The sequence below is a fragment of the Berghia stephanieae genome, chromosome 14 (assembly GCF_034508935.2).
Source record: "Berghia stephanieae isolate SIO BIC M18660-M18661 chromosome 14, UCSD_Bste_1.3, whole genome shotgun sequence".
In the NCBI taxonomy this organism is placed as follows: domain Eukaryota; kingdom Metazoa; phylum Mollusca; class Gastropoda; order Nudibranchia; family Aeolidiidae; genus Berghia; species Berghia stephanieae.
Genome location: NC_088373.1, coordinates 13,948,917 through 13,958,207, shown reverse-complemented (window position 1 = coordinate 13,958,207; position 9,291 = coordinate 13,948,917). Strand labels below are relative to the sequence as shown.

At 36.6% G+C, this 9,291-nt stretch overlaps 1 protein-coding gene across 3 annotated transcripts in view; it reads left to right on the top strand.

The window, feature by feature from the left end:
- Positions 1–302: 302 nt before the first annotated feature.
- The window catches only part of LOC144960110 (uncharacterized), a 97,954-nt gene continuing 88,965 nt past the window's right edge, over positions 303–9,291 (top strand). The window contains exons 1-2 of one of the 3 annotated variants that reach the window (XM_078893077.1): positions 303–440; positions 677–952. The gene's annotated coding sequence lies outside the window, so the exon portion shown is untranslated. Of the gene's footprint in view, positions 441–575; positions 595–676; positions 953–9,291 lie in introns of those variants that run through there. The other 2 variants (XM_078893078.1, XM_078893076.1) reach the window with 2 other exon arrangements.

The following is a 9,291-nucleotide window of genomic DNA, read 5'->3' as shown; positions in this document are numbered from 1 at the left end:
GAGAGTAGAAGATCATTTACATAATCTACGTGCATCCAGTCCTCCTGAAGAGTTGATTTACATAACCAGTGTGTTTTGTGACATCACACGACTTTTGTTTCCTATTGAGGTTGTACTAACTTACCAACAACCGTATCCGCCCTTGTTTGTGGCAGAAATATGAAAGAGGATAAAAGAAAAACTAAAATGGGTCGATGGTTTTAATGAAAGGTTTTCTTTGTTTTCAATTTCAGAATAGTAGAATAAAAAAATGCAAGAACTTAGTTAAAAAGTATATAATACAAAGACAAACCGAGAACCATGATAACGATTATAGATAAGTGACTATTCACTTGTGACTTGCCAATCCTGTAGTGTGTTTTGAACATTAAAATAACAAATTTGAGGAAATCGGTTACATTTTTATCAACGCTGTTAGGTCTAGTTGCACATATTTGCAGGTCTGATATTCGAACTCAATTACGGGCTAGTTTTAACATTGTTGCTATGGACAATATTATGCTTCGGTTTTGATAAAATGTCCATTACAACAATGAGCCCACAACAGCTTGGGGTATCAGACCTGCAAATAAGTAAACTTAATGATAAGACAATGTAAATGTAATTCGATAACGAAAAAGTTAAAATGTTTTAAAATTCAGATGTAAGTGTTAACATGTGTGCTTTCTTGGTCCAGTCGATAAAAAAGAAGATTTATTAATAAAACAAAACTGATTAGAATGATATTTTAGGTATAAAAATATACTACTGTATAATAGAGACTTGCTATTTTAAAGAATTAGTTCTGTTTGAACCATATAAGATAAACACGTTGGATGTTTCATCATTAATATAGAGCCTTGGGCTTGTTTTGTGGACGTTACACTATAGAAATTAACAAAGTTCTTTGAAAATAATGCTTCCACCTCAAGACGTATCAAAACTGTGAATTTATCCAAGGGTGATGACCAAGGTAAAGTTGTTTTAAAGGATTACTTTGCTTGGTAGACCGTCTATATATTACATGAATTAAGTTAAAAAGAATATTTATATATGAATTGTCAGGAATTCGCCATTCTCTAAAGGCTTCTCATTGCTCCGTTTATATTCACACATTGGAACTAAATTTCCATTTCGTACACTGTAAGTCACCCCTTGAGCTCCTTTTTGTACCAACAATCTAGCAATATCCGTCAGTAACTAGAGCCATGTATTCATTAATACCTGAGTTGGGTGAGGTAATGTGGGTCGGAAGATAAGAATTTTGCGACTATAAAAATGTATTAATTCACTGGCCAGGTTGAAAATCGTCTTAATGGTAACAAGATGATACGCTGCACTACAAATCTCTTGATTCAATTTTTCGTTCTAATGATGAATATATTCTATCAGCAGATCTATAAAATACAGGGCTGTATAAATTGGAGCAAGATCAAAATATTAAAAAATATCATGAATGTCACAAAACAGTGATCCATCTTTATTTTTCTAAATTTTAACACACATATGACAACAGAGTTAATTCATCTCACTCCAATGTATATTTTGGTAGACTTCGAAAAAAAAATTATTTTCTAATTTTAGACTACCAGTCCTTTCTTTAATAGACATTTCTTTGAATTCCTTTCAAAGTAGTGAATACTTCTCTTCCAATCTTGTCACATAGCCAATTATTATCAAAGATGATTGATATAATCTTCAAACGTCAGTTCTCACAAGAACTTACGCCTTAAACGGCGTAAAATAGCACACCTTCGAGTTACTTATATTCTCGTGATTTACACCTTGCTCTCAGGACTTTGTGGATCACTTCACTATTTTTGATTTCAACCATCAAGACGCTGGAGCTTCCTTTGCCACCAAACTACTTTATGGTCAAGAATTTATCAAACCGGGGCCTATCGGAAATAGCTGTAACTACACTCTGTCTGGAAGTGAACTCCGTTTTTATCATCATCTCATCGGGGAGAAGTAGCACGCGTATCCGGAATCCCTCGCTAGAGACCGATTGCTACAACACGCAAAACACCGAGAACAACTCTTTCACGGTCAGGGTGGTAAAAGGATAGCCCCTCGGCCCTCACCTTGGACAACTTCAGGATCGTTAGCTTCAACGCAGAAGGACTGTCATCAACAAAGATAGAATTACTGTCCAACCTCAAGGCAAGCATACTTCGTCTACAAGCAAGAGACGCACCTGGCATTCACCTAATACATCATGGCAGCGATATTCACGGTAGTTCTATATATGTCAAAGACAATTCAATAGTGATATACAGACAGTAAATAAGGTGGACATTCTCAGAACCGAAAGCAGACACTTCAATGTGATATAATATGTCTACAAACCTCTACCAACGCCAATCAAGCGGCCACTATTGAGAAACCAATGATTGTGATTGGTGACTTTAACAGCCACAGCACCAAATGGGGATACACTGATAACAACGAAGCTGGAGATACTGTTGAGGAATGGGCTGATCAATGTGATCTGATACTCCTGCATGACGAAAAAGACAAACAATCATTTTCAAGCGCTCGTTGGAGAAGAGGCTATGACCTAGACCATGCAATTGTGTCTTCCAGACATCTCCAAACCTTTCAGAAATCTGTCGGCAACCATATACCAAGATTTCAACCCAGACCTATTACCATTGAGTAGGACCAGTCACTAGACACCCGCCAGAGCAAACCTCTACCCATATTCAATTTTCGGAAGGCAAACTGGGAAAAATTCTCATCAGACATAAATGAAAGTATCAAAATCATCGATCCAGTTCCCAAAAACTACAACCATTCCAGAAGTTTTTATGGAGAATTTCCAAAAAACACATGCCTAGAGGCTGCAGGAAATCGTATATACCATGCATACAGCAAGACAGCACGGAACTTTATAAACAGTATGTGGAGGCTTACGGAACAAATCCATTTGCTGAAGAAATTGGCCAACTTGGAGAGACCTTAATGACTTCCATTGCCGAAACAAAGTCAGAAAGATGGAAGGAAATGATAACTGTCAGAGTAAAGGTTGTTCACAATTATCTTATTAAATTTTTTTTTATTAAGAACTGAATTCAACTCACTCCAGTTATATTTCGGTAGGCTTAGATAAACTTTACCTTCTAATATTAGATCGTCTTTCCTTTTATAGCTTTCCCTCAAATTAATTTCTAATTAGTGAATACTTTTCGTTCTACATTCTGTCACGTAGCCACTTATTATAAAAGCTGATAGGTCTAACATTCTACACTCACTTCTCTCTACAATCTATGCAGATATATACTGGAAGATTTTTATCTTTTGGGACTTTGTGGATATTATATCTCCACCATCAAGACGCCGGAGCTTTTACCTTTGACTGTATAATCTTCAAGGATCAAACCTGAGCCCGCTGTCGAAGAACTATACAATAACCCCTTACCAATTGCCTGGAAGTGGAACTTTACGAGCCCGATCCTGTTATCAGAGGAATATATTATCCAAGCCTGTCAACTGCCTGGAAACGTAAACTTACGAACCTGACATATTATCATAAGTTACGTAATATATTCACATTTCTATTTGTAACTACCACAATCACTATTTATCTCTTTTAATTAAATTTCATCTTTCTTTTTATTTCATCTTAAACAAATCGTTAATTGTTTTTCATTTATAGTAACTAGTAAATTCTGGGGCCTCATTCTACATATATCTTTATGCATAGTCGAGTAGCTCTTTACTCACTTGAGACCATGACAATAACCAGCACAAACATGACCCACAACAGCAAGAAATCCTGGTCACCTATGAAAAAACTAAATACAGAAAGTAACAAACAAACCATTGTTGCAGCGGTGACACCAGACGATGTAGCAAACCAACTTATCAAAAATGGAAAACCAAGACATAGAGAAAAGGGAAAACTTAAGGAAATGAAATTGGGAAATGGAAAAGATCGCCCAAGGAAGTAAACAGGAAGGAGACCCTTTCTGCATCGAATATTTGGTATCAGCCCTTGAACACTCCAAACCCTGTAAAGCGAATGGTCTAGACGACATCACCGCAGAAATAATAAAGCATTTCGGTCCCTCAACAAAAAACGTGCTTACTAACTTTTACAAACTTTGTTGAATTGTGCACAATACCAAAGCTTTGGCGGCAAGCAAGAGTGATAGCATTAATTAAACATGGAAAAGACCCAAATAGCAGTAAGCGCTACAGACCAATATTCCTCCTCTGGCACTTGACCAGACTGGTTCCTGCCCTGGAAGATCATGCTATGGCCAACTCCTGAACCTAACACAATATATCGAAGATGGCTACGAGAACATACAAATTACAGGGGCAGTGTTTGTGGACCTGACAGCTGCCTATGACGCAATACATCACAGGAAACTGATATTAAAGGTTGTAAGGGTAACTCGTACCACAAAAGTAGTTGCAATAATAAAATTCCTTATGTTAAATCGTCGCTTTTTGTGGAAATGGATGAGAAGAAAAGCAGATTGACCCTGAACTACATTATACCTGTCGGATCATTACTGGCAACTTGAAACCGACTGCAGTTCCAGTCCTCCATCGGCTGGCTGGCATTGCAACTCCCCACATTCGAAGAGCCACCGCTTCCAAAGTCCAGAAATATAAACAGGATATGGACCCAACGCACCCCCTCCATGACCACAACCCAACGACATACTAAAGTCGAGAAAGAGCTTCATCAAAGAAGAAAGCATCAACCCTGATCATGCAGCTGTATACAGAATTTCAACATGGAGGGAGTATGACAATTATGCAAATGAAGGCGTTGAAGATCCGAGAGAAGAACTACCCTACGGATCTGGCTCCCCAGGAATGAATGGGTATACTGAAGAGTAGGAAGAGGAGTAGAAAGAAGAAAAGAGGGAGAATATGAGGAGATTGCAAATGGGGAGAATATGAAGGAGAAGACGTACAATAATGCTTGTTACTGATTCGTTTCTCGCCTTAAATACTGGCATAAACTCCGGATTAATTAATCTAATTAACTCTTAGAACTTGTTTCAGGTATCGTAACTCACAACTTTTCTGTTTATTAAACGGTGATAATGGCACAAAAACTCTCGTAACTCCGAATTACGATAGTTTTAGTTTTGTTCTATTCTCTTCAAAATATCTTATCTCCTCATACGACAGTCTTACTTGCAAAAAACTACTTTCAAACTATCGTAACTATAATAACTCATACTGCAAGCAATATAATATCTTCTCAAAAAGGCCACCATCGTTTTTCTCGGCACTTTTTCTATATGAATAATATATTTAACGGGGTTATGATTATTATGGATTTAAACAGTTTTTTTTGTTTTTTTCTGAAAAGTTGCTTTTTAATGACACATAACTTCGTTTTGCACACAACCCTCGATATATTTATTTTATAAATTACGTAGTCGGATTTGCTCTTGTATTTAGCGCTCATCAGACCATAACAAAGAGACGAATCGGAGAGAAAAAGTTAAATGAAAGAAAATAATAAAGCCAGCCGTTCAGCCTTAGGATCACAATAATTAAGCTTCTTTCAATGCATAATTAGAATTAATACTTTATATTACCTTACAACTAGAATCGGTGTTGCGTCGAAATAAACCATCTATGGAAAAGAATGTTCTAGAATAGCTAAATTGAAAACTATTCATCGTGTTTTGTTATTCAAGAGAAACAACGCCACATTGTCTGTCTTCGTTAAATAAATTGGAAATCCCATTTCACCATACTAAAAAGCCATATAAACATAATCCGAGTTATTTGTGCGGCTATGTTGTCTTGTGATATGACACTCGCCTTCTGAAGGTCCTGGGTTTGAGTCCCACTCTGAGTGATACGTAATTAAGTCTTTGGAAATGGATCTTTACTCACATTTTCTCGCCGTATTCGGGTGTAAGATGAGTACTATCAAATTGAGAAAATAGGTAGAAGGCACTGGGGTTAAGTCCCATGTTTGAGAGTTTTTGCCAAGATGAGGGCCATTTAACCGTCTCCTTACCAACTATAAGAAAATCGTCACGTTCGTTACGATACAACCAACATATTTCTTATTCAAATTTCTTTTGTACATCATAACATTAAAAAAATTATTTAGAAATAACACATTTACTATCTTCAATTCACCCTCCCCTCCCTCTTACCAACTATCTGCCCGAAAATTGGCACATTCGTCACGATCCAATGAACGTTTTTCTTTATAAGGTTTCTTTTATTAGACGATACATTATTGTTAAAGGCATAATAACAATTTATAGTTGTTAAGAAGAGCTTGTTTTTCTAACTCCTTTTTCTTGGGTAAGGTTATTGAACCCCAATTAGCAAGTAGTTTTTTGACTAATCAAAACATGCAAATTGTGACACACCCTCACACAAACTCGGACAAGCATGGCTGGTTGTTGATAAACAATTAATCAGTGATTTTTGACCAATCAAAACTAGAACTTGTGACACACCTTTACACGTGCTCGGACAAACATAGTTGGTTGTTTATAAACAATAAGGTGAATGATATCGACCTCTCTCTGATCAGTGTTACTGTTGTTATACCACCAATTGGGTGACTAGTTATCACACGATATTCCCGTTCAGATTATAACCGTTAAAGCATACACCTATTTTTCTGTGTTACTCCTCTTGATCAAACCGTTGAACAATGGGTATTTTATTGAGACACATACCATCGATCGTAAAACCTGTGGAGTTTGATTGAGTTTGTTAACTAATCTTTGCCATTGTTTACATTATGACGACTGTCCGAGAGGCGTGGTTATTTTATAAATGTAGTCGAGTTAGCTCTTGAGCGCTCATCAGACCGTGTCTTTTATGTGACTGAAATCGACCTCTCTCTCTCTCTCTCTCTCTCTATATCTCTCTCTCTCTCTCTCTCTCTCTCTGATAATTGTGATTGTTTTTTCATACCGCCAGATGGGTGACTCGTTTTCACACTATCTTTTATAAAATCAGATTTTTAACGTTTAAGTTACATGATATAGTCTTCTGTGTTCTATAGATAGAATGCGCTTGGCCAAGGAGTTCACAACATTGCCATCCGGAAGTATAGATAGTATGCAGATGATGTCACTCAGGCTTTTGTTATTGTTTTTGCCATCCGCGTTTGTGAGTTGTTCTCACTAAACTGTATTAACCAGACTATAAAAGTTCATGGTTACACAGAATTTGTGTGTTGGTCCGTTATACTTCCGGATGGCAATGTTGTGAACTCCTTGGCCAAGCGCATTCTATCTATAACGGACCAACACACAACTCTGTGTAACCATGAACTTTTATAGTCTGGTTAATACAGTTTAGTGAGAACAACTCACAAACGCGGATGGCAAAAACAATAACAAAGGCCTGAGTGACGTCATCCGCATACTATCTATGGACACATGGATAACCACGCCTCTTGGACAGTCGTCATACTGTAAACAATGACAAGGATTGGTAAACATGGCAAACTTCACAGGTTTTACTATAAATGGTATGTGTCTAAGTAAAATACCCACTGTTCTAGCGCTCGATCACAAAAACCAAAACAGAAAACTATCTATGTGTAAACTTACGCATTTTGATAATTAGAACGATAAATTTCGGTGATAACTAGTCGCCCATTTGACGATGCATTTTGATAATTAGAACGATAAATTCCGGTGATAACTAGTCGCCCATTTGACGATGTAAAAACAATAACAATGATCATAAAAAGGTCGATTTCATTCACGTTATTGTTCAACATCAACTAACCATGCTTGTCCGAGCACGTGTGAAGGTGTGTCATCAGTTACATGTTTTGATTGGTCAAAAATTTACTCCTTAATAGATAGTTCGAAAATGACGTCACTCATGTCTTGGTTATTGTTTTTTTTGCCATCCGCGTTTATGAGTAATGCTCACTGAACTGTATTAACCCGACTATAAACGTTCATGGATACATACAGTTTTGTGTGTTGGTCCGTTATACCTCCGGATGGCAATGTTATGAGCTTCTTTGCCAAACGCATAGTATCTCTAGATAGTTCGAAGATGACGTCACTCGTGTCTTTGTTATTGTTTTTTGCCATCCGCGTTTATGAGTAATGCTCACTGAACTGTATTAACCTGACTATAAACGTTCATAGATACATACAGTTTTGTGTGTTGGTCCGTTATACCTCCGGATGGCAATCTTGTGAACTCCTTGGCCAAGCGCATTCTATCTATATTAACTTTCCATGTGCTCGAGGTCATTGGTCACATTGCAAAAATGTGCTCAAAGTGACCTACATAGTGAAAAGTGTTCATAGATTTTGAACTATCTAACATTACGATTGGTCATTGTGTTCAGCTTGACGCATGTGTATGTTTACAACTTTTAGAAACAAAGCAGCGTGTTTATATTTGTTCAGAAAAGTCCAATCGTTGGACAGCAATAAATCACGTGATTGATGACTCGGTTGGACGAAAACATGAATATAGATCGCTCCCATTCGCTATCCGCAAGACTCTTGCGATAAAGCGATTCATCAAACGGTGAATCGGAACTCGGAATTGTATTGGTTTCAAACCAATTCACATCCAACTATAAACAAGCTGACCGAAGTCTTGGTTTTAATTGAACGAGAGAGAAAACAATTCACATGCAGCAGGAAAATTCCGAGATTGTAGGGATAAGGGATGAGGGGAGGGAGCATGGGGGAAGGTGAAAGAGAGGAGGGTCGCCTTATGACGTAGTACATAGGAGTGTCACGCTTTATATTGTAACCTACATAGCTGATAATAATGCATTGGCAAAAATGTTAAACGATTGCAGAATAAATTCATTGGTGCGTGAAAAGTGAAAAACAATCCCCTGTTTTGTTATTTTCTCACCAATTCATTGCGTTCCAAAAGACAAATTTTAATAGATCTTGAAGTCATCACTGGATTGCTTTAATGACAAAGCCATAAAAATTATCTTGAAGATGATGTTTTCGTGACAGATGAAAAAAACCTTTTCATTTTTATTATTATTAGTACTGAATACTGGTAATTGAATATTGGTCATGATTGAATGAATCATATATGTACAAAGTTTATAGCCTAATGAAATGTTAATGACAAAAATAATCATGAAAGCAACAACAACAATATTCATACATAATTCTCTGATACATCATCATTATTTAATATTGTTTCAGATGTCATACATTTTACTTGTCAACATTTACAAACCAGTCTACAAAATCATGAAAGTAATGGAAACAATAATATCCACATGCGATTTTAAAGTTTAAAAGGTAAATAAATAACTAAATAAAACAAACAAATAAATGAATATATAAATAAATCAAT